Source organism: Ailuropoda melanoleuca, chromosome 1 (genome assembly GCF_002007445.2).
Source record: "Ailuropoda melanoleuca isolate Jingjing chromosome 1, ASM200744v2, whole genome shotgun sequence".
Taxonomy (NCBI): domain Eukaryota; kingdom Metazoa; phylum Chordata; class Mammalia; order Carnivora; family Ursidae; genus Ailuropoda; species Ailuropoda melanoleuca.
In genome coordinates this window covers 162,821,137-162,843,202 of record NC_048218.1, presented here as the reverse complement: position 1 = coordinate 162,843,202, position 22,066 = coordinate 162,821,137, and the positions used below count along the sequence as shown (strand labels likewise).

At 40.1% G+C, this 22,066-nt stretch overlaps 1 pseudogene; it reads right to left on the bottom strand.

The window, feature by feature from the left end:
• Positions 1-17,273: 17,273 nt before the first annotated feature.
• LOC117796349 lies at positions 17,274-17,904 on the bottom strand (annotated as a pseudogene).
• Positions 17,905-22,066: the final 4,162 nt, after the last annotated feature.

Sequence of the window (22,066 nt, the reverse complement as noted above, 5' to 3'; positions counted from 1 at the left end):
CTTAATGCCACTATAACCTCAAAATTTTTTACTTGATTTTAACTCTCCTGGTTGCAACTTAAACTTGTCATTGCTCCAGAACTACTTCTCTTCTGAAATTTGAAATCCCATTATACGACTTCATACTCTGATCTCTCTCTCAATCTCTGATCTATTTCCTTGAACTCAAAAAATTGCAGTTCCTGATCATTCCCTTGTGGCTTTCCTTCCTCAGCCAACTTCTTAGTGTATCTTTTCCATCACTGCATTGCCTGCACCCTCTGACTTTGTCACCTGTGTTGCTTTTTGTGGCATCTGCTCTACGCACACCCAGCCTGGGAGCAGCCCAGCTATCTGCTTTCTCCACTTCCACATCTAATCTGAGCGTTACTGGAGAAAATCACACACACCTGCCAATTGGCAGCACTGTTGTAAACCTCTGATTCAACTAAACCAGCAGACACCCAGCACAACTATCCTTACATAACCATTCTTTCCCCGTCTTCCTCATGGTTAATTTATAAAATCATGCTCCTCGAGCTTCTCTCTCCCTTCTTCTCTGTTCTCACAGTAGATGGATGACCTTGCCTCCCATTTCAGATAAAAGTTCTCTACTTCCTGAGTACAAGGAAGTGTTTTGTTGTCTCCCATCCTCCACCTTCAACAGTGTTCTTAATTCAGATATGGTTCAGAATGTTCAGTTTATCAACAGGAGCTCCAGATGTTATACTTACTCCAGCATGGTCAATGTAACACCCAATTCCCAACCCTCTATCTTCTGCCTCCTCTCCCATAGGAGTTTGAAGAGCTAAATGCTTGCTTTCATTTCAGTGTGGGAGCTTCACTTTAGGACCCATATTCCAACAGAACAATTACACTAAGTTCTGGAAATTACAGCTTTTCTTACTCAGTTTAATGAAATTGTAGGTTAGCATGGGTAATACATCTGGACCAAGAGATAAAAAATCTTTACAATTTGGGTAGGATAGGGAAAATCTATAGGTTTTCTAAGTCACCTGCTCTGAGTTGGAGCATGTCATATTGTCAGATGAAACTTTACTTCTGTTGAGTGTTGGAGGAGGACAGCCCAAACATCTGAACCCTCTGCTGAAGCTGCTTAATGGGATCCTGCAGAGTAACACTTCTGTGCCTTAAATTAACCCATAAATTGACATCATTACTTACAATAGCCCTGAGGGTTGTAAGGATAAAAACGAGAATGTGCTTAGCATGTTGCCTGGCACTCTACACACTCAAATGATAGCTAATTTTGAACTGGGTGGGCAGTACAATTTGTTAAATTAATAGCTGGGCAGATTGCATGGGAGGGAGACCAAGAGGACTCCTAACTGAAATGGTATAATGGAAGAGAAGTGCCTGGAATTAGAGATTTGTATCCATGACTCCAGTCCGTAATTCTAGTAACTCACCCGGTGATAACATTCCTTATTAGTGACCAGGGCCAAGAATTGAAGTGCAACATCCATCAATTCCATTTACCTTGAGCCTTTTGGAGGGACGTCTGAGAAGGATTAAATGGGCACCTAATTTTCATACATTTGTGTGTTTAGTTTTCCCAGCAACCTAACAAAGACAAAGTTGTTAATACCCTACTTACTGGGATTATGCCAGTCTGCCAACTTTAAAGGTAATTTCAACAAGAAAGGAGACAAATTAAGATGGGACCATGTGCATTAAAGGCAGCTTAGAGGCCCTCCTGGGCGGCTATCGGTTAAGCATCTAACTCAGTTTCAGCTCAGGTCATGATCTCTTGGTCCTGGGATTGAGCCCCACCCATGTCGGTCTCCGCGCTCAGCACAGATCTCTCTCCCTCTCGCTTCTGCTAACTCTCTCAAGTTAATAATGAGCTTAGAGGGCAGTGTTTAGGAGGCTGACTCTAGTGCTCCACGGTTCCACCTCCCAGAAGGATTTATCTGGAGGCTTAATCCAGGTGACAGTAGGATACAACCTTCAAGGCCCTTGCCTGTGAAGAACTAGTGCTTCTGTTTCCTGTCTTGGCATAGTGGTTGCAACTTGTCATGAGCAATATTCAGTAGTTGTACTTTTAAAGAATGTTGATTCTGGAAACCAGCACCTTGTATTATTCTTGGATGGGTCTTGTGATGTAACAAAATATCACTATTCTAGCCAAACATGTACCCAGGTTAGAGACAGTATGGGAAGAGATCTGTGGGAAAGATTTTTAATTTGTGAGTCTCCTGAATCAGAGTGGGTTAAGATGTTTGGATTCTTGGTACATACATAGTATTGGGGGGAAATAGATCTTAAAGAACCAATGTTTAGTGGAAAATCAGGAAGGGCCTGCTCATTTTGCCCCTTCCACCATGTATGTCTCAAGACGAAGTGTCATAAATCAAGGTGAGGTAGACTCCAGTGCTCTTTAATAGCATAACAACACAAAAAGTAGCCTGCATATGCCAAATTCGTTTTGTAGATGTCCTACCTGAAAATTCTGATAGCTTGCTTTCTGTTCTCCACCCTGAAGTTGATGAAGCAGTTCACAACCAAGGCCTCTATTGGAAGATACAAGAGAAATCAGTCAAGGTATGTGATTTTCTAAGAAACCCTCAGCTAGAGCCGTTGTCCCCTCTACCCTTGCTTGTTCTCCAGCAGAATATCTTGAAAGTAGATAGCTGATGACTTTACCCTTGACCTATATGCAGGTACAATTTCTGAATCCAACTACTCAGGGAGCTGCCCTCCAGGACACAGCTCCAAACTCCCCACCCTTGGTTCATTTCCTCTTTCACTGGTCATTCCTTCTCAACCTCATTTGTAGAGTTTTTTGGTTTTGTGTGTGTGTGTGTGTGTGTGTGTGTGTGTTGTCCATTCTCAAAGAGACTGCTCTTTGGCTACTTGATACCCATTCTCCCCTTCATTTTTAGTAACAGAACCTTGATTTTCTTTTCTTTCTTCCTTCTTCCTTCTTTTCTTTTTTTTTTTTTTTTAGGGTGGTGATATACCTATAAAAGACTTCCCTAGGTGTGGTCAGTGGGTCAAGTGAAAGTCAGTTGGGTGGGACTTATAAGAAATCTCTAGAGAGATCTGACTCAGCTTGGAGGAATGCCCTTTTACCCCTTCTCCTCTTTCTGCCTAGAAACTAGATAAGATGGCAAAACTCTGGCAGCCATTTTTGGCTAAGTTGCATCATTGAAGATGGAAGCCATACACCTTAGGATGGCAGAGCAGAAAGAAAGAGGGAACTAGCACATTGGTGATTTGGTCAAAGTGCCATACTAACCTCTTTAACTTCTTTAATAGTTTAATAAACTTCCTTCTTATTTAAGCCATTGTTATTTAAGTTTCTCTCGTATGCAGGTGATTCTAATCCTAACTGATGCCCAGCCCTTATATAATATCAGTGCCCCCCACAGAGTTATGTCTTTGATATTTTTCTTTACATTTCTCCCTTTGGCATATCCATACACATACCAGTGACTTCATATCTATAACCACAGCCCAAATCCCTCTTGAGCTCAAAAGCCATATGCTCAACCGCCTTTTAGACATCTTTATTTGGACTACCCCCTAGGCACTGTGGTAGGCTGAAAAAGGGCCACCCAAATATGTCCATGCCCTAATCCCTGGAATCTATGAATGCTACCTTATATGGCAAAAGAGACTTTACAAATGTGATCAAGTTAAGGATCTTGAGATGGAGAATTTATTTTGAATTACTTGGATGGGCTTGATGAGTCAGAGAAGAGGGCAATGTGACAATGGAAGCAGAGATTGGAGTGATGTGGCCACAAACCAAGAAATGCTGGCAGCCTCTAGAAGCTGGAAGAGGCAAGGAATGGATTCCCCTTTTGAATCTCCAGAAGGAACCAGCCCTTCCTACACTTTGATTTTAGCCCACTGAAACCCATTTTGGAATTCTGACCTCCAGAACTGTAAGATATAAAGCTTATGGTAGTTTGTTACAATATCAATAGGAAACTGATACAGGCACCTCAAACCTAACATATCCCCAAAAATTCATTAACTTTCCCCCAAAACCTGATCCTTTTATATTTCCTATCTAGATTATTATAGCATCCATAATTTAAAATAAATGAAGTTAGTCATATATCCTAGATTTGCCCCACTCTATCATCCTTCACTCATCACTTTGTATTTTCATTTCTATGTATTAGCTGTCATTCAAATCAGTTCCTAATTTGTCTGCATTATCTTCCATCTGTATTCTTACAGTAGCACAATGGTTCTCAACTGGGGGTAAATGTGCCACCTTGGGCAGGAGCAGGGGATATTTGACAAATGCCTGGAGACATCTTTGGTTGTTACCACTGTGCAGGGATACTGTCAGCTGGCATCTAGGGGGTAGAGGCCACGGATGTTACTGAACGTCCTACAGTTCTCTGAACAGCCCCCACAACAAAGAATTCTCTGGCCTAAAATGTTAATACTGCCGAGGTTGAGAAAGCCTGCCATAGTCTTAAAGCTAGTTTCCCTGCCTCCTATATTAAGCCACCGCAGTCATGAGCATTATAATTTCCAATTCCCTGGTGAAATCTACAGGTATATCTTATTTTATTGCACTTTGCAGGTACTACTTTTTTTTTTTTTTTTTTTTTTTTTTTTTTACAAATTGAAGGTTTGTGGCAACCCTGTGTCAAGCAATCTGTTGGCACAATTTTTCGAACAGCATTTGTTCACTTTGTATCTCTGTATCACACTTTGGTAATTCTTGCAATATTTCAAACTTTTACCATATTATTATATTTGTGTGATCAGTGATCTTTGATGTTACTATTATAATTGTTTTGGGGTGCCAGAAACCACACCCATTTAAGGTGAAGAACTTAATTGAGAAGTGTGTATATTTTGACTGCTCCACTGGTTGTTTCCCCATCTCTCTCCTCCTTGGGCCCCTTTTTTTCCCCAAGACAGCAGTACTGAAGTTAGGGCAATTAAAAATCCTACAATAGACTCTAAATGTTCAAGTGAAAGGAAGAGTCAGTCTCTCACTTTAAATCAAAAGCTAGCAATGGCTGAGCTTAGTGAGGAAGGCATGTCATGAAAGCTGAGCTAGGCCAAAAGCTAGGCCTCTTGTGCCAAATAATCAAGTTGTGAATGCAAAGGAAAAGATGAGGAGTTGCTTCTTATGGATGAGCAAAGAAAGTAGTAGCTTGAGATGGACTCTATTTACTCCTGGTGAGGATGCTGTTAAGATTGTTGAAATGATAACAAAGGATTTAGAATATTACATAAACTTAGTTGATAAAGCAGTGGGAGGGTTTGAGAAGATTGACTCCAATTTTGAAAGTTCTACAGTGTATAAAATGTCATCAAACAGCATCACATGCTACAAAAAAATCATTCATGAAAGGGAGAGTCAGGTGGTGCAGCAAACCTCACTGTTGTCTTATTTGAAGAAATTGCCACAGCCTTCTGACCTTTAGCAACCACTAGCCTATCAGGCAGCAGCCATCAACATGAAGGCAAGATCTTCCACCAGCAAAAGGATTACAACTCACTGAAAACCTTTTTTAGCAATAAAATATTTTTTTAAGATTTTATTTGTAAGTAATCTCTACACCCAATGTGGGGCTCAAACCCACACCCTGAGGTCAAGAGTCACACACTCTACCTACTGAGCCAGCCAGGTGCCCCAGCAATAACGTATTTTTAATTAAAGTATGTACAAATTTTTAAGACATAAGGCTATTCCACACCTAAATAGACAACGGTATAATGTAAACATAACTTTTGTATGCACTGGGAAACCAAAAAATTTATTTGCTTTACTGTAAATGTTACTTTATTGCAATCTTCACTTTGTATCTTCAAGATAGGACTCTTTTTTTGTCCTTCATATCTGGATCACTTATAGATCTATTATCTTTTTTTTCTCCTCAGTTTTCAGTCATTTTGACATGCCAAGTAATATGTGTGTGTGTGTGTGTGTGTGTGTGTAAGAAGTTTATTAAGTGAAAATACAGAAAACAATCTTAAGAGTGAGAGGGTCCCCAACAGGGTTGGGACAGGGTTGCCAGTGAGGGCCTTTAGGGTTGGTCTTTTATAGCAAGCCAACGAGGGAACTTAAATCCTTTTAATATCTCTATTGATAACACCTGGATGGCTTACTTTTCTTTTTAGGGGCTGGTTTTTCTTTGTTCGTCGCAGGTGATTATCATGTGGTCTCCCCGCACCCCCCCACACACACCTAGGGACATGGCAAGTAATTTTTAATTGAATGCTGACATGGAGTATTAAAAATTATAGTGGATCTGGATGATATCCTCCTCCAGAAGAAGTTCACCCTTTCTTTGCAGGGTAGTTAGAATGGAGGCTAATTATCTCTGTCCAGTTAGAGACTGAGCTGGCTCAAGGCTGAGCTGAAATTCTGGAAAGGCTGTTTCTATGTCTGGTTCTCAGCCTTTTGTCTAAGATCGAGCATGGGGAGTTGACCAGGCTTATCCCAGGGTGAGTCTTGAGCTTTACCTTTGTCTGCTCAGCGCTCCTAGACTGACACAAACTCCTTTGTGCTCTTTAGAGCCTGTCTGCTTGGCTTCACTTGGTGAGCTTAAAAATTTGGCAAATGTCTTAAGAGCAGGATGTTGGGTTTACATTTTGCCCCTTCCTAAAGACATTCACCCTTCCATTTTCTACTTTTTGTTTCTTCATCCCTGAGAAGTTTCTCTACCTTTTAGTAGAGGCCCTCTGCCCAAGCCCTTCTCCTGGATTCTTAGGCTTTTTGACCCACATCCAGGAGTAATTGCCCAGAAGGAAAATGCAGCTACACACTGTGGGTTCACCTCTCTCTCAAATCCTCCCTTCTCTAGGATTTCATCTTTTCAAGACCTGATTGCTTCTCCTTTATCTTCAAACAGCCGCTGCAGTCCACTTCATTGTAGCTCTACAAGTGTGAGAGGTGAGCACCAGGCCTCCTGAGCCACTCTCCTTAGGCTCTGTCGTGTGAAGAGCTTGCCTGTCTTTAATGACAGAGGGCCGACGTTCTCCCTCTTTCCCCACAGTCTGCCAGTGTCTGACTCTGGTTTAGTTCTTGACCCCACACCAGCATCACTCTGCATCCCAGGCCAGAGTGAATAACACTTAGGCTTTCTTTGTTTTTTTCTGAAAAGTAGGATTGCCTGCTTTCTAAATCCTTCTCTCTCCTTGTTGATAATTCTGAAGCGCTTTGCCAGCTCCAAATCAGGCATGAAAGAAGGCTCATTTTGACATTCATAGATACATTACCTTCTGTTTTTCAAATTATTCCTGAAATAAAAGCCTTAATAGCCCTCTTGTAGGTTGCATTCTCTTCTATAAATTATAAATGAGTCAGTCTGTGACTATGTTGGTAAGCAGGGTGAAAGATCTTTATTAAAAACAATAATGGTAGCTGTTTTATAGTTCTGAGATTTTGTGCTCCAGTTGCATGGGTATCAAGTGTTTTCTATGCCTGGTCTCATTTAACACAACAATCCTATGCAGGGCAGGGTTTGGAGAATTACTGAATACACTTTATCAGGAAATGAAGCTGAGAAATGTTACACTGCTCATGAGTAAGTGGTAGAACTAAGATTCAAAGTCAAGTCTGAGTCCAAAGCCCTTACTCTTTCTAACACAGTTCTGTCCATTGGCCCCTAATTCACAGTGTCTGATGCCACAAACAATTTCTAACCTCAACCCGGTATAGTCATTGTGACCACCCCCAATGTGGCTGTGGATGACGCAGAACAGTCCATCACCCTACTGAACAGCTAAAATGTGATGACACACAGAACATTTGTTAGTCGCTGATAACAAAATTTAGGACAATTACACCAAAGTACCAGTTAGTGGCTGAGAACACATAAAGAAGATTGAGGCTTTTAAGTACTTTGTTATCTCTTAAAAAAAAAAAAAAGCATCCAGATTCTTGGTACAACCAGTAGTGATTTGCTCCTCCCCCATCCCTTCTGCATGCTGGGCATCCCCTTCACACTGTCCATTTCCCATTGGAGTCTCTGAGCCCCTGGAGCAGAGGGTCTGTGTTCTACTTACCTTTGTATCCCTAGCACTTAATATACTACTCTACAGTAGGAAACTTAATGTTCCATGAATTAATATGCATGATCTTCACAACTACAATTTAAGTCAATGATGGCAGAGACTGTCTCCTTTAATTTCAGTCCACACGGTTGTTAATTACTCTTCTTTGATTGCATGAACCAGAGATCTCACACTATCTCAAGTAGTGGGGGTTTACTGGAAAAAAACATTGCAAGGAGGGAGGCAGATATCATACAGGCTTCTAAGAATAGCACCATTCACAGTCTAAGGCAGCTCTAGGGGCCAGATTAACATGTTTCCTCCTCCAGCAGGAATTGCTGGATCTAAAGATGCTAACCTAATATGCCGACATTAACATGACTCCTGTTTTAGATTGCTTCTCTTTTATGTCTTGTTTACACCTGTTATCAACTACCCAACTCTTTCCCATTCAACTACCTTAGGGAAAAAATCTAATTACTTTATTAATTGTCACTGATAAGTAGAGCTTTTTAAGCCAAGCCACTTCATAGGTTTCCAGATGCCCACCTCTGTCCTAATTGGTGGTCTTCTCTTAACCCAAAAACAATCTAGCAAGGGCCCACTTCAGTTAGCTTGAGATTCTCAAGGAGCAAGTAGCTAGTGCTCCTGGCAGGCCCTGTGACTGGCATGTCCTTTAAGGGCCTTATGCAGATTTCAAAATAAATGTTTATTTAAGTTATATGAAGGGAGAGCCAGAAGAATTTAATGACTGTGTATAATTTAATCCTGTTTAGTGTATCCTGGATATTTGGTTGGGCCTTAACCTTGAGCTAGGGTACAAATGTCCTTTTCTTTGATTTGTAGCTGTCATTGCCATTTTGAGATTCTGGAAGAGTTTGTGAATCTGTCTCTTTCTTCACAGTCAGTTCCATGCCTTTGACTAAAAAGCCAGCTCGTTTCTGAGGTTAAACGTTTTTCCCATTGGAGCCTAGAGCTATGACACTTTATTTTTAACCATTTACCACAGCAATATGTCCTTTTCTCTCTCTGAATCATTCAGTACAAAACTAAGCAATTTCACATTGTCCTGATTTGGCCTTTGGGTGTTAGGTTTGCCTTATATCTCTTGTCGTTTTTTTTTTTTTTTAATTCAACATGAATTTTTTGTATACCTTTTGTATACTATGAATATGCTACATACATTATTTGATGTAGTCCTCCTAACAGTCCTGTGAGGTATATATTATGATTATTTTACAGATTAGAAAATTAGAGTTCAGGAAGGTTAAATAATTTGTCTAAGTTTACACACCTGGCGAGTATAGTGATACAGGTTTAAAGCCCATGGCTGTCAGTCAGGTCATTCCACCCACCTATGTTTAGTCATTTTCTAGACTCTTTCAGAACACAGGGCATTATTTGGGGGTCACAGAGAAGTAGATCTGCCTCGCAGCTCCCCTCTTCCTCATCCCCCATCCTCCCCCGTGCTCTTCATTATCTGATGCACCTGAGTTCTCTTTGGTTCCATCTATACAACATAGTTTGGTGCCCAATATAAAATATTTCTTGGAAGCATAAAAAATATGTAAACTTAGATGACTTTATAAGCCACGGGATCAGATATGATCAGGGAGCTCTGGAGGGAATAAAATGGGGGAAAAAGAAAGTATTGAGCGAGAGAATAGGATGAAAGAAAATAAAGGAGCTAAAGAATTTTACATCCTCAGTTTTTCCTAGAGCTGGCTCTGTGCACATATGATTCTCAGGGTGACAGGTCCTTTTAAAAACTGATAGCCAAATTCCTACACTCCCCATAAAATAAGAGATGAGGTTCAAAATATGATTGGGAAATCCTGGAGAGGCTCTGTGCTTGGCTTTGTAGTGAACACAAGAGGGCGCTAAGCTCCACAATGATGCACAGGCCACTAAGGCCCGCATCTGGCATCATGGCATACATACAAATAGCAGTTTTCAAGTGATTATTTCTCTCTCTCTCTTTAAGATTTGTTTGTTTGTTTGTTTGTTTGCTTGAGACATAAAGAGCTAGAGGGGGAGGGGCAGAAAGAAAGGTAGAATCCTTGAGCAGACTCCGTTGAGTGGGGAGACTGAGGTAGGGATTGATCCCAGGAGGCTGAGATCATGACCTGAGCCGAAATCAAGAGTCGGCCACTTAAATAACTGAGCCATGCAGGTGCCCCTCAAGTGATATTTCTTAAAAGTTATATTAAGTGTTAAACAGAGACTTATAGCTATATCTACCCCTAATTTAGTAGATGCCATCCCAGTTAATTTGGTGATTTTTTTATGCCCAGAAGATACTAATATTTCTAAGGATATCAAAAGAAGTTTGGTCAGGCATGGGGGCATAGAAAGGTTGCAGAAGCTTTGGTAGGAACCCCCTAAGCTTTCTCAGTGAAGAGGGAGGCTTAGCAAAGACTTAAAATGTTGCAATCCAATGAGAAGATCCATATACTCACATCATCCTAGCTGAACACCATTAACTCTTCAAACCATCCAACCCCATGCTCTAGTTCCATGCTCGCAAAGCAACCCCTGGAGATTATCTTCTCATGTGAGGTCTGTGTCCATAAACTGATGCTCAAGGGCAAAACAAACCTTAAAAATTCTTATTTCTTCTGGCAAAACAAAAGTGAAAATATAATTATTTAGTGGCAGTTACATTTCTTGTTTTAGGAGGGTCAAAGGACAAGGAGGATTTTAAAATAGCACCCCAAGTTTGAATCTGAGTGTCAGAGAGCATCATTAGAAATAAAAAAGAGATGGGGGGCTATAGCAGTTAAGATTTTGCCACAAATTTGAGGTACAGGCCATTCGTATAGGTGACAGCTATCAACAACAAGCAGTTGGAAATGAGGTCCTGTATTGGTACCAGGAGAGATGAGGAAGAAGTACAGGTTAAGGAACCACTGGCATGGGGGGGATTATTGCATGCGTGGGATTAGTAAGGACCAGTGTGGAGAAAGAAGAAATGGGGCCTGAGGACAGCCTTAGGGGGTTAGGAAGCAAGACCCAAAAAAGGCAATGGAACAAGATCATGTGGTGATGTCATAGGGGACGACAGAAGTCTTTTGGAAAGGAAAGGAATAGTGTCAAGTGCTGCAGAGAAGACACAAACTGTAAGGGCTGGATTTTCCTATTTAAGATCACTGGTTACAGTCAAGAGAACAAGATAAGTTTAGGTAGAAGTCAAACTCCAAGAGTTTACCAGTACGTGGGCCGGAAACATCTTGTCATACCAGAAAACTCAAAGATATGGAAGCTAGTTTGAAAAGGATAGCACTGGCCAAAGACAAATCAACATGAGCATCAATAAGGATAGTAACTATACTAGTTCTCTATTGTTGCTATAACAAATTACCACCCTTTAGCTGCTTGAAACAACACAAAGTTGCAGTTCTATAGGTTAGAAGGCCAACACAGGTCTCACGGAGCTAAAATCAAGATGTCAACAGGACTGCATTTCTTTCTGGAAGCCTCAGGCGGAAATCTGTTTCCTTGCCTTTTCCAGCTTGTCTTTTCCAGCATGACTTTCCAAGAAATGCAAGGGTACTTCCTGCAGTCCTTGACTCACGACGACCTTCCTCCATCTTCGACGCTAGCAATGGTAGAGTCTTCAGATCCCATTACTTTTGACCTCCTCTTTCTTCCTCCCTCTTCCACTTTTAAGGACCCCTGTGAATACATTGGGCCCACTCAAGTAATCCAGGATATCTCCTTATTTTAAGGTCAACTGGTTAGCAACCTTGATTCCATTTGCTACTTTAATTTCTCTTTCCCATGTAGTGTAACATATTCACAGGTTCCTGGGATCGGGACATAGACATGCGACATGGCCTACCACAGTAACTACAACAGATTGAAACACATCAAATATGCTTAAATGCATAAGTTCAAAATGATATTGAGATAAACAGAGCTCACTGCCAGGAAACTGGCATGGTATTTTATAAAGGGAAATGATCAAATATTCATCCTGACCTTCTTGTATAAACTGTACCTTGGTAACCAAAAAGTTAATAAAGGAAATTTTTTCTTTATAAAAGTATTCCAGCTATTACATTAAGACAGAACACCATCATTTCCCAATCCTCCTTGAATTAATGGATCTGAACAGTAATTGTCAATGACAGCTAACATCACAAAAATGCATTAGACATCTGGATACTCTGTGCCTCCTGACAAGACTATAGAGCACCACCTATGAGTTCTTCTTCCCAAAACAGCAGATCCTAAAACTGGTGAAGCCTCCAGATCCAACCACCAGTTTATAGGAAAAATGGGGGACAAAGGAACACATTCAACAAGTCTGTAAGATGCAATAAGCAAAATCCGAACTCTGGGAAACTCCACAGTACAAATGACACACACCATAAAACAAAACAAAACAGAACAAAACCAACCAACCAATATTAACAAAACCTTATAAGAACAACAACAAAAGATGGAGGGAAACTTACTGTTAGAAGACTTAGAAACCTCAACCAATTGTGATGTGTAGGTCTTATTTGGGTCCTAATTTATAAGGCAATTGGAGAAATGTGAACAATAATAGCATAATCAGTATTAAACAATTGTTAGGGGGTTTTTTTAGGTGCTACAGTGCTGTTTTTAAAAAATTATTCTTTTAGAGGTATACAGGAAATATTTGCAGATTAAATGATATGATGTCTGGATTTGCATCAAAATAGCCTAGGGGTAGGGCAGGGATAGGTGGGGGAATAGACAAAACAAGTTTGGCCATAAGCAGGGAACAGTTGAAGCCGGGTGATGTGTACATGGAGGTTTCTTTATACCGTTCTCTCTTTTTAAAAATACGGGCAAAGAACCCAGGCTCTGTAGTTAGATGGCCTGGGCCAAATCCATCTATTGTGTAACTCATAGGATTATAAGAAGAGAACATGTTTTTGTGGTAAAATATGCATAACATAAAATTTACCCTTTAGCCATTTTTAAGTGTACAATTGAGTGGCATTAAGTGCATTCACAATAGTGTGCAGCCATCACCATTATTCATTTCCAAAGCTTTTTTTAGCATTCCAAACAGAACCTCTACTCATTAAACAAAATCTGCCCATTCCCCCTCCCCCAGCCCCTGGCAACCTCTATTCTACTTTCTCTCTCTGTGAATTTGCCTATTCCAGGTGCCTCGTATAAGTGGAATCATTCAATGTTTGTCCTTTGGTGTCCGTTTATTTCACTTAGCCTAATGTTTTCAGGGTTCATCCACGTTATAGCATGTGTCAGAATTTCCTTCCTTTTTAAGGCTGAATAATATTCCAGTGTGTGTGTGTGTGTGTGTACACACACACATTTTATTTATTCATTCATCTGTTGAGAGAATATTTTATTTTTTTAAAGATTTATTTATTTTTTAGAGAGAGAGCATGGGGCGAGAGACAGAGGGAGAGGAAGAATCTCAAGTAGACTCCCTTACTGTACACAGAGCCCTACACGGGGCTCGATCCCACAACCCTGAGATCATGACCTGAGCTGAAACCAAGAGTCGGACACTTAACCAACTCTTCCACCCAGGTGCCACTGTGGAGAGAATATTTTGAAAGCATTTCTTAAAGTATGTGGCATGGGGTACCTGGGTGGCTCAGTCAGCTAAGCATCTGCCTTTGGCTCAGGTCATGATCTCTGGGAGCTGGGATCAAGCCCCGTGTCAGGCTCCTTGTTCAGTGGGCAGTCTGCTCCTCCTCCTCCTTCTCCCCTGGTCCTGCTGTCTGTCTTTCTCTCTCTCAAATAAAATAAAATAAAATAAAATAAAATAAAATCTTTAAAAGAAACTATTTGGTATATAATATGAGCATGCTGAATGTCACCTAGTAATTATTTTTAGGGATTTTTTTTTTTTTTTAGTTATCTCCACCCAACGTGGAGCCTGAACTCACAACCCCAAGATCAAGAGTTACATGCTCCACTGACTAGGCCAGCCAGATGCCCCTACCTAGTGATTAATACTGTTACAGGAAAAATGCTAGAAGAAAATACACCAAACTTTTAACCATAATTTTAATAGGGTGGAGGGATTCTGTTTTCTTCTTTGTTTTTTCTATGTGCATTGCATTACTTGGTAATGTGGTTTGATCAGTGAAGATTACTGTAAATACACATACACACATTTTAGCTACTCTGCATTCTCTCTTCATCTTTTTACCAAACTATTTTAAAAAGGTGTAGACATGTTGCCTCAGCCACTTTTTTTAATGGTCTTTTTTAAAAGCATAGACTGTTGTCCACTTTGCTCTGAGAAAGTGCTGCATTACACTCTGTGCCCAGTGGGTGGCAATATCCACATTCAATCCCACCTGCCACCTATATCCTCATAACCACAGCCCGTTAACAAATGCTCCGATTTGTTACAGTCCTAGAAATGTAGGCAGTAGCTATCTACTTTTCACAGTCTTCTATACTGCCAACATCAAAGACAACAGCTCCAGATTACATCTGTGCCTGTGAAGTTCCACATTTTCTGGTTCTAATCAGTTGCCTCCTTGGCCCCCAACCCTGTTGGTTGTGGAGTCGCCAGAGTCATTCTGGTGACTGGGAAAGAGGGGAGAAGAAGGTACAGCAAGGAAAGAAAGAAACTGATTTTTCCTTCTTTCCTTAGTTGGGGAAGAGGAGAAGCTTTAATATGAAATGAAGTTTAGCATTTTTCCTAATAAATGTGATAAAGTTTTAATCAGCAACTTGGCACTAGACATGACCAGTGGATTTTTTATTACTTAAGAATAAGGCTGATCCTGAGCTCATCTACATCAGTATGGCTGAACCAATCACCAAAATACATAAGTACTCCTGGACCAGATGGTAAACTTTCCAGCCTGAGCTCCCTCGTGTACCTGTTACACTGTTATTTGTAAACTTAGTTGAGTCAACAAATGCAACAACAAAATGAAGGAAATGAAAAATTAGTGAGTCACGCAATATAAGAGAAATCCACACAAATCAATTGCATTCCTACGTCAAGTTAAAATTTATAAACTTAAAAAAAACTCAATTCATAACAGAGAAAAAAACATTAATAACTAAAGACAGGAGATTTTGTTAAGGAAGTAATGTTAAAATTCTGGTAGTCATAAAAAGAATAAAAGCAAGATACATTGGTGTGAATGGGAGGTTTATGTCCTGTTTAAGAAAACAAAATACGTAAGATGATAATAGTCACTAGGTCTCTGGTTCTCAAAGTGTGTTCCTCAGACCATGCACTCTACTAAGAAGTTGAATGTGGTATCACTTTCACTCCTTATAGCTGGGTAGCATCACCCATTTTACTAATGAGGAACAGAGGTTAGAGGGGTAAAGCGTTCAGCCCCTGAGGTTCCAGGTTGCTGAGTAGAAGCACCAGAGTTAAAACATAGCTCTGCTTTACTCCAAAGCATGTCTTCCCCACCAAACAGGGCTGCCTGCCAATTAATATGATGCTGGTAAAAAGAATTTAATATGTGTACTGCCGAAGCAAGCACTGAAAAATAATGTTGTAAACAGTACAGAGCTATATCATAAAAACCTGATTATTAAGTATGGCATGACTTATTCCTCTGCTTCTGAATGCCAGGAAGCTCCAGAGACTTACATGTTCTATTAGCACAATGTTAAATCACAGTTGTTATTGTTGTTGTTGTTGTTATTGTTTTTAAGTAGGCTCCAAACCCAGCATGGAGTCCATTGTGGGGCTCAAACTCACAACCCTGAGATCAAGACCTGAGCCAAAATCAAGAGCTGGATACTGAACTGACTGCACCATCCAGGTTCCCCTTAACTCACAGTATTTTCAGAGCAGGTAAATGGGCTGATCTGCCTGCATTTGAGCAGTAAATTCAGTAAATACCCTGTGACCCATTGCATGGATCTCATTGCAGAAACGGAGAAAACCAAATTGCATCACTGGAGGTGCTGGAGCTGAGAAGGAAGACAAGTCTAATAAAGAACTCAGAGGCAGCCTCCGATTGAGTTCACCTGCTGGCTCCACTCAAGTCCCTGTGTGAAGAGCTCCTGCCACCACTCCTGTAACGCAGGGATCTCCAGCTGTTCGAACCTTGCACAGCACACCACTGTTACGAAAGAGCTACGTAAGTATGGCTTTTTGCTAACTAAACAGAATTGGAAAGGATTTTTGCTTTTAGGGAAAAAGGCAAAAAGTGAAAATAGCATTCAGCATTTGTTTTGCGGTGAGGCTTGTAGTGGCAGCATGCCCCAAGCAGCGAGAGTGGCCTGCCATCCTTCTTCCCTGGGAGCCACGTCTCTGCAAGCTGCCTAGCTCTGAACTGTGTCTGTGAGCATCTGTGCTTTATCTTGATTTATTTTGCGCATCTGTTAGCAAGATGTGTCCTCAGGTATCAGAAAAGCTGAAGAAAGGTTATGTTTTTGGTCTGGGGATGCTCAGTAAATTTACCATATAAATTAATGGTAATAGCTTCTTCAATTTATGCCATTCCTGCTTTCAGAAGTTTTCATAAGAACACTCTAGTTTCAGATAGCTAGGGAAACATGTACTCTGATTGCGTCCTCTCCGCCCCTGGTGAAGAAGCACAGAGATAGTACAAGTTTCTCCTTGGTGGCTACATTAGGTGACAGTAAGAACTTAATGCCCTGGGGAAAATCCTCGAGCCCAATGTGGTGAGTTGACTGACAACACTGAATACCTCACCCTTGAATTTCTCTCATTGAGCAGGCATTAATCAGCATGATGTAGACCAGTAACATGTTGTGGTTCTGGCAGTTTCCCAAATAAAAGGTCACTCCTATCAATCAATCAATCAATGTAAATATATATGATATATATGATATATATTCTTTTTAAATTTAAAGTCAATTTTCCCTTATAACATTATAACATTTACCTTTTTATATAGTTTAATGTATTTTAAAAGCAAACTTATAGCACAGAAGACAGACAACATTAAAAACATGTACTTGCATGTAGGACAACTCAGAAAAGTATGACAAATGGATGGATTTACTGTATAATAAAAATGCTACAAACACCAATTTAGTTGCTGTCAATAAGAAATTTACTTGTTTAAAAAAAATCCAAATGCTGGCATTGTCCAGAAAAATTTAGCAGGCTTATCTATAATTGTTATAAAGTTAAACTGCTGAAATGTGTTCACTGAAACATTTTGACCTGCATTAATGCTTTAAAATATTCCCTCATTTATACTAAAAATTCACACACAAATGAAAATGGAAAAACTGCCAATACCTGATTTCTGTCCCCTATTTTTCCACTTGCAATCATATACTTAGGTAGGTACCTTTTGACCCCGGGGCGGGGGGGTAATCTAACATTCAGAACTACCAATAACAGGAAGAAGATAATTTTTTTTTCTTTTTTTAAAGAATGAAATGTTTTCCATCATGGTGGATTCTTAAGCACGTTCTACACATATGCGGCGCGCTAGCTGGATGTCTCTTAACTAACTGTGACATGTTTGGCATGGATAGCACACAAGTTGCTGTCTTCAAAGAGGCCCACCAGATAGGCCTCGCTTGTCCCCTGCCAAGCACCAATAGCTGCCCTCTGGAAGCGCAGATCTGTTTTGAAGTCCTGAGCAATTTCTCGCACCAGACGCTGGAAAGGAAGTTTGCGGATCGGAAGTTCAGTGGACTTCTGCTAACATCTAACTTCACGGAGTGCTACAGTACCCAGGCCTGTAACGATGAGGTTTCTTCACCCCTCCAGTAGAGGGCGCACTCTTGCGGGCGGCTTTTGTAGCCAGTTGCTTCCTTGGTGCTTTACGACCGGTTGGTTTTCCGGCAGTCTGCTCCGTATGAGCCGTGGTACGGAGACCTTCTCACTTACCTGCTTTCTCCTTCGGCTGGAGCTCGGCGAGCTACGGCAGCGGCGCGGCAACGGCTGCGAACACAATTGAAAGCATAACATTTACTTTCAAAAATCACCTTAAGTAGAGCCATATGAGTTTAACAACTAACATATGACACTCTGTATTTCCACTTTTTAAAATCGGGTGTTTTTTGCAAAATGCATCAAGATTTGCCACTCTTGGGGCACCTGGGTGGCTCAGTCGTTAAGCGTCTGCCTTCAGCTCAGGGCGTGATCCCAGGGTGCTGGGATCGAGCCCTGCATCGGGCTGCCTGCTCTGCTGGGAGCCTGCTTCTTCCTCTCCCACTCCCCCTGCTTGTGTTCCCTCTCTCGCTGGCTGTCTCTCTCTGTCAAATAAATAAATCTTAAAAAAAAAAAAATTTGCCACTCTTGCCTTTGCTCAGGACTGATATTCCCTAAAGCTCCTGGTTTCACTACCACTAATTATATATGGGTTGTGGATGATGCTGCTGTTCCCCGCTGCGCGAAGACAGAAAGGGCTCCGGGGGAGAAAGCACAGCCCCGTAGAAAAAGTAACACCCACACCAGATTAACAATTAATTCAGAACCACCCACTGAGTGAATCATAGGATTTCTAGCAGTTTCACTCTACGGGACTTCACCTCTGGCTTGAGCTAATAGCTGGAAGGGAGTGCAGGAAGAGAATGAGGAAAGGAAAGGAAGTTTTCCTTGCAAGGACTGCCAAGCAGGGTCAATGCATCCTTAAAATTGCACATTTAAAATGATTAATATTTGAAGAGAAAAATGTCTGATTCTTCCTCTTTTTTACCATTCTGAAATTTTTAGTCCATGCTCTTTATTCCTCTCCCTTTAGATCCATGAAACAGCGTACATTTATCCAGAGGAGGCTGGGACACGGGTCAAAGGCTGATGGCCTGCTTCGGGGATATTAGACACCAGCTCGCAGTCAGATGTGCCATCAGCAGGAGCAGCTTCAGCTTAAGCGAGAGGGGCATCTTCTAAATCAGGACTTCCCTAGGGCACCTGAGAAGCCAAGGGTAAAGACAGTCCATTTTTCAGGGCCTCTTTCTGAGCATATTAGAAATGTTCGAAACGGGGACAGGCTCTGATGCTATTAGATTTAAGGCCCGGGTGCCATCTCTGGTCTCAAGGAGATCCTTAAAAATAGGCCATTAATGGAGAGCACTTGCAAGGCTCTGGGGGGGGAAAGGCACTCCAAGTAAAAAGGATTATGCTACTTAACAGGCACATTTTGCACATTCCAAGAGGCTGGGGGTGAGGAGGGAGCATTGCTGAATGGATTGGTTACATATATTATGGCATATAAATGTCACTGTAGTCAGGTTACAGCCAGCAAAGCCTGAATTAGACCCACAAGCATTAGCCATTGGAATTGTTTGGAGTCTCTTAGCAGAAAATAAAGCGCTCCCTGGGAGTATGGATTTTGGGAACCGTGATGGGTGAAATCCGTCAAAGGCTCAGGGTTGGTGGGGTGGGAAGAGTCCCTCACCTGTGGCAGATATAGTTAGGCTGCAGGAGACACACTTCGGAGGAGGTGTTGCCCCATCCCATGACAGGGAAGGGCCGGCTAGTGTATTTATAGCACTCAGCAACTTCAGGATCTCTTCTCTTTCTATTGCAGCAATTTTCTGTCTATGGTATCTGGAGCTAGACCGCCTATGTTTGAATTAAGGTTTCATTATTACAGCTTTTCTATCTCTGATAATGGAACAATCTGGTTTCATCATGTTGGTTTTAATAATGTGTTACTTGAACTTGTTCTGGCCTCGTTCAGCAAAGAAGCTTGCTTGCTGTCCTCTGGAAAGGCACTGAAATCCAACACTCACCTTAGCAGTTTTGCCAAAGACTTGATCAAAAAGACACAATGCTCTCTGACCTTGACAAGTCTTTAAGCCTGTCTCCTTATAAGAATCATATTAATAATACTACAGTTGTTGTGAGAATATAACAGGACTATGTTTTTTTAAGTTAGGAAAAAAAATGTTCCTGGACGTCTACTGTCTCTAGAAGTGGAGGAGCCATCAATTCATCTTTGCAGATTTCCTTTGTTTCAAGAAAAATACCAGAATGGACAACTTTAGTAATGAGAGGTAAATATCAGTACAAATACATATAAACATTACATATACCAATGCATTTAATCTTCCTAACATTGGGAATATAAGTTCTATTTAACAAGTATTTATATAGCACTTACTATGTACCAGGTATTGATCTAAGTGGTCTGCAAATATTAACCCATTCAATCTTCATAACAACTCACATGACAAGTGTAAACTAAAATTACTTGCTCAAAGTCACACAGCAGAGGGCAGAGCCAGAATTCATACTCAGGTAGTCTAGCATGAGAGTCTGTGCACTTAATCACTATGCCAGGCCCCCGACTCTGAATGTGGTGTCTGCACCATAGCCTAGCATCTAGGAAAGCGCCTGGACCACAGCAGGCAATCAAATATACCGAAACGGTGGATATGAGCCTGACTGCCTGCATCATTCTAAAACACTGTGCACAATGACAAACTCAATCCTCTCAACAACCCTGTAATACATACGTACTATTATTAGAGTGAGCACACAATTTATCACCAAAATTAGGACACTATTACTAATTATAACCAAATAACAAACATAAGCCAGGACTATCCCAGACAAACCAGGACATATAATGACCTGAATAATAATGATAGTTATTATTATTATATATTATATTATTTATTGATATATATTAATAACAAAAATATAAATTAATAAATAATATATACCTGTTGTTGTTGTTGTTGTTGTTGTTGTTGTTGTTATTACACGAGTGATGAAACTGAAGCACAGGAAGTCAATTAATTTGTCCAAGATCACGTGTGAGTGATGGCGTCAGGATTGGAAGCCCAGTATTCAGATTCGAGAGTCTTCAGTAGTGACTCTGCCACACGGAAGTGAGACAGAGGTGGAGTGTTTTCCTTAATGTCACATAGACAGTTAGTCCCAGACCCCATGCTATTTCTATTCATATACTCCCTCTTCTAAGGTATTTGTACCAGAGGTCATTCCTGAGTCTCATTTGCCCTCCAAATCACCTTTGAAGAAAGAAGTTCTCCCTAGGAAACAAACATTCTCCTACATGGGGAATTGCTTTGCTAAAACATGGGAAAACACTCAGGTGATATTTATTACATTTTCATTTAAAGTTTTTTGGATTTCCAGACATCTTTGTTATTGATTTCTTGTTGAATTCCATTATGGTCAGAGAGCACACTTGGTATGATTTCAATTCTTTTAAATGTGTTAAGATCTGTTTTCTGGCCCAGAAAATGGTTTATCTTGGTGAATGTTTCTTGTGCACTCGAAAAGAGTGTGTATTTTGTTAGGGTTGGGGGAAAGTGTTCTCTCTCCTGGTAATTCCATCAACTCTTGCTTCTTGCAATTTAAAGCCCTAATTAGGTACATACACAGTTATGATTGTTATGTTGTCTTGGTGAATTAATCTTTTATCATTGTATAATATCACTCCTGTCCTTGGTAGTATCCCTTGTTCTGAAATTTACTTTGTCTGATAATGGTGTAAGTTTCAAGCTTTCTTTTGATTAGTGTTTGCATGGTTTATCTTTATGCATCCTTTACTTTTAACCTATGTATGTGTCATATTTAAAATAGGTTCTTCATAAATAGCATATAGTTGGGTCTTGTTGTTTATTCAATCTGACAATGTCTATTTTTTAATTAGTATGTTCAGGCCATTTATATTTAATGTAATTATTGACATGTTTTTCATTTCTCTGTTCCTCTTTTCTGCCTTCTTTTGGATTATTAGAAACATTTTTTATTCCATTTTAATTTATCTATTGGCTTTTTTACCCTTTAATAATTGCCCTAGAATTATGTGTACATTTTTAAACTTATACAATTTAGAGTTAATATTTACCAGTCTAAGTAAAATATAGAAGCGTTAATACTATATATATATATGTGTATATATATATATATATATCTATATAGAAGAGTTAATATTTACCAGTCTAAGTAAAATATAGAAGCGTTATTACTATATATATATATGTGTATATGTATATATATGTGTATATATATATATGTGTATATATATGTGTATATATATGTGTATATATATATGTGTATATATATGTGTGTATATATGTGTATATATGTGTATATATGTGTATATATGTGTATATATATGTGTATATATGTGTATATGTGTATATATATATGTGTATATATATATGTGTATATATATATGTG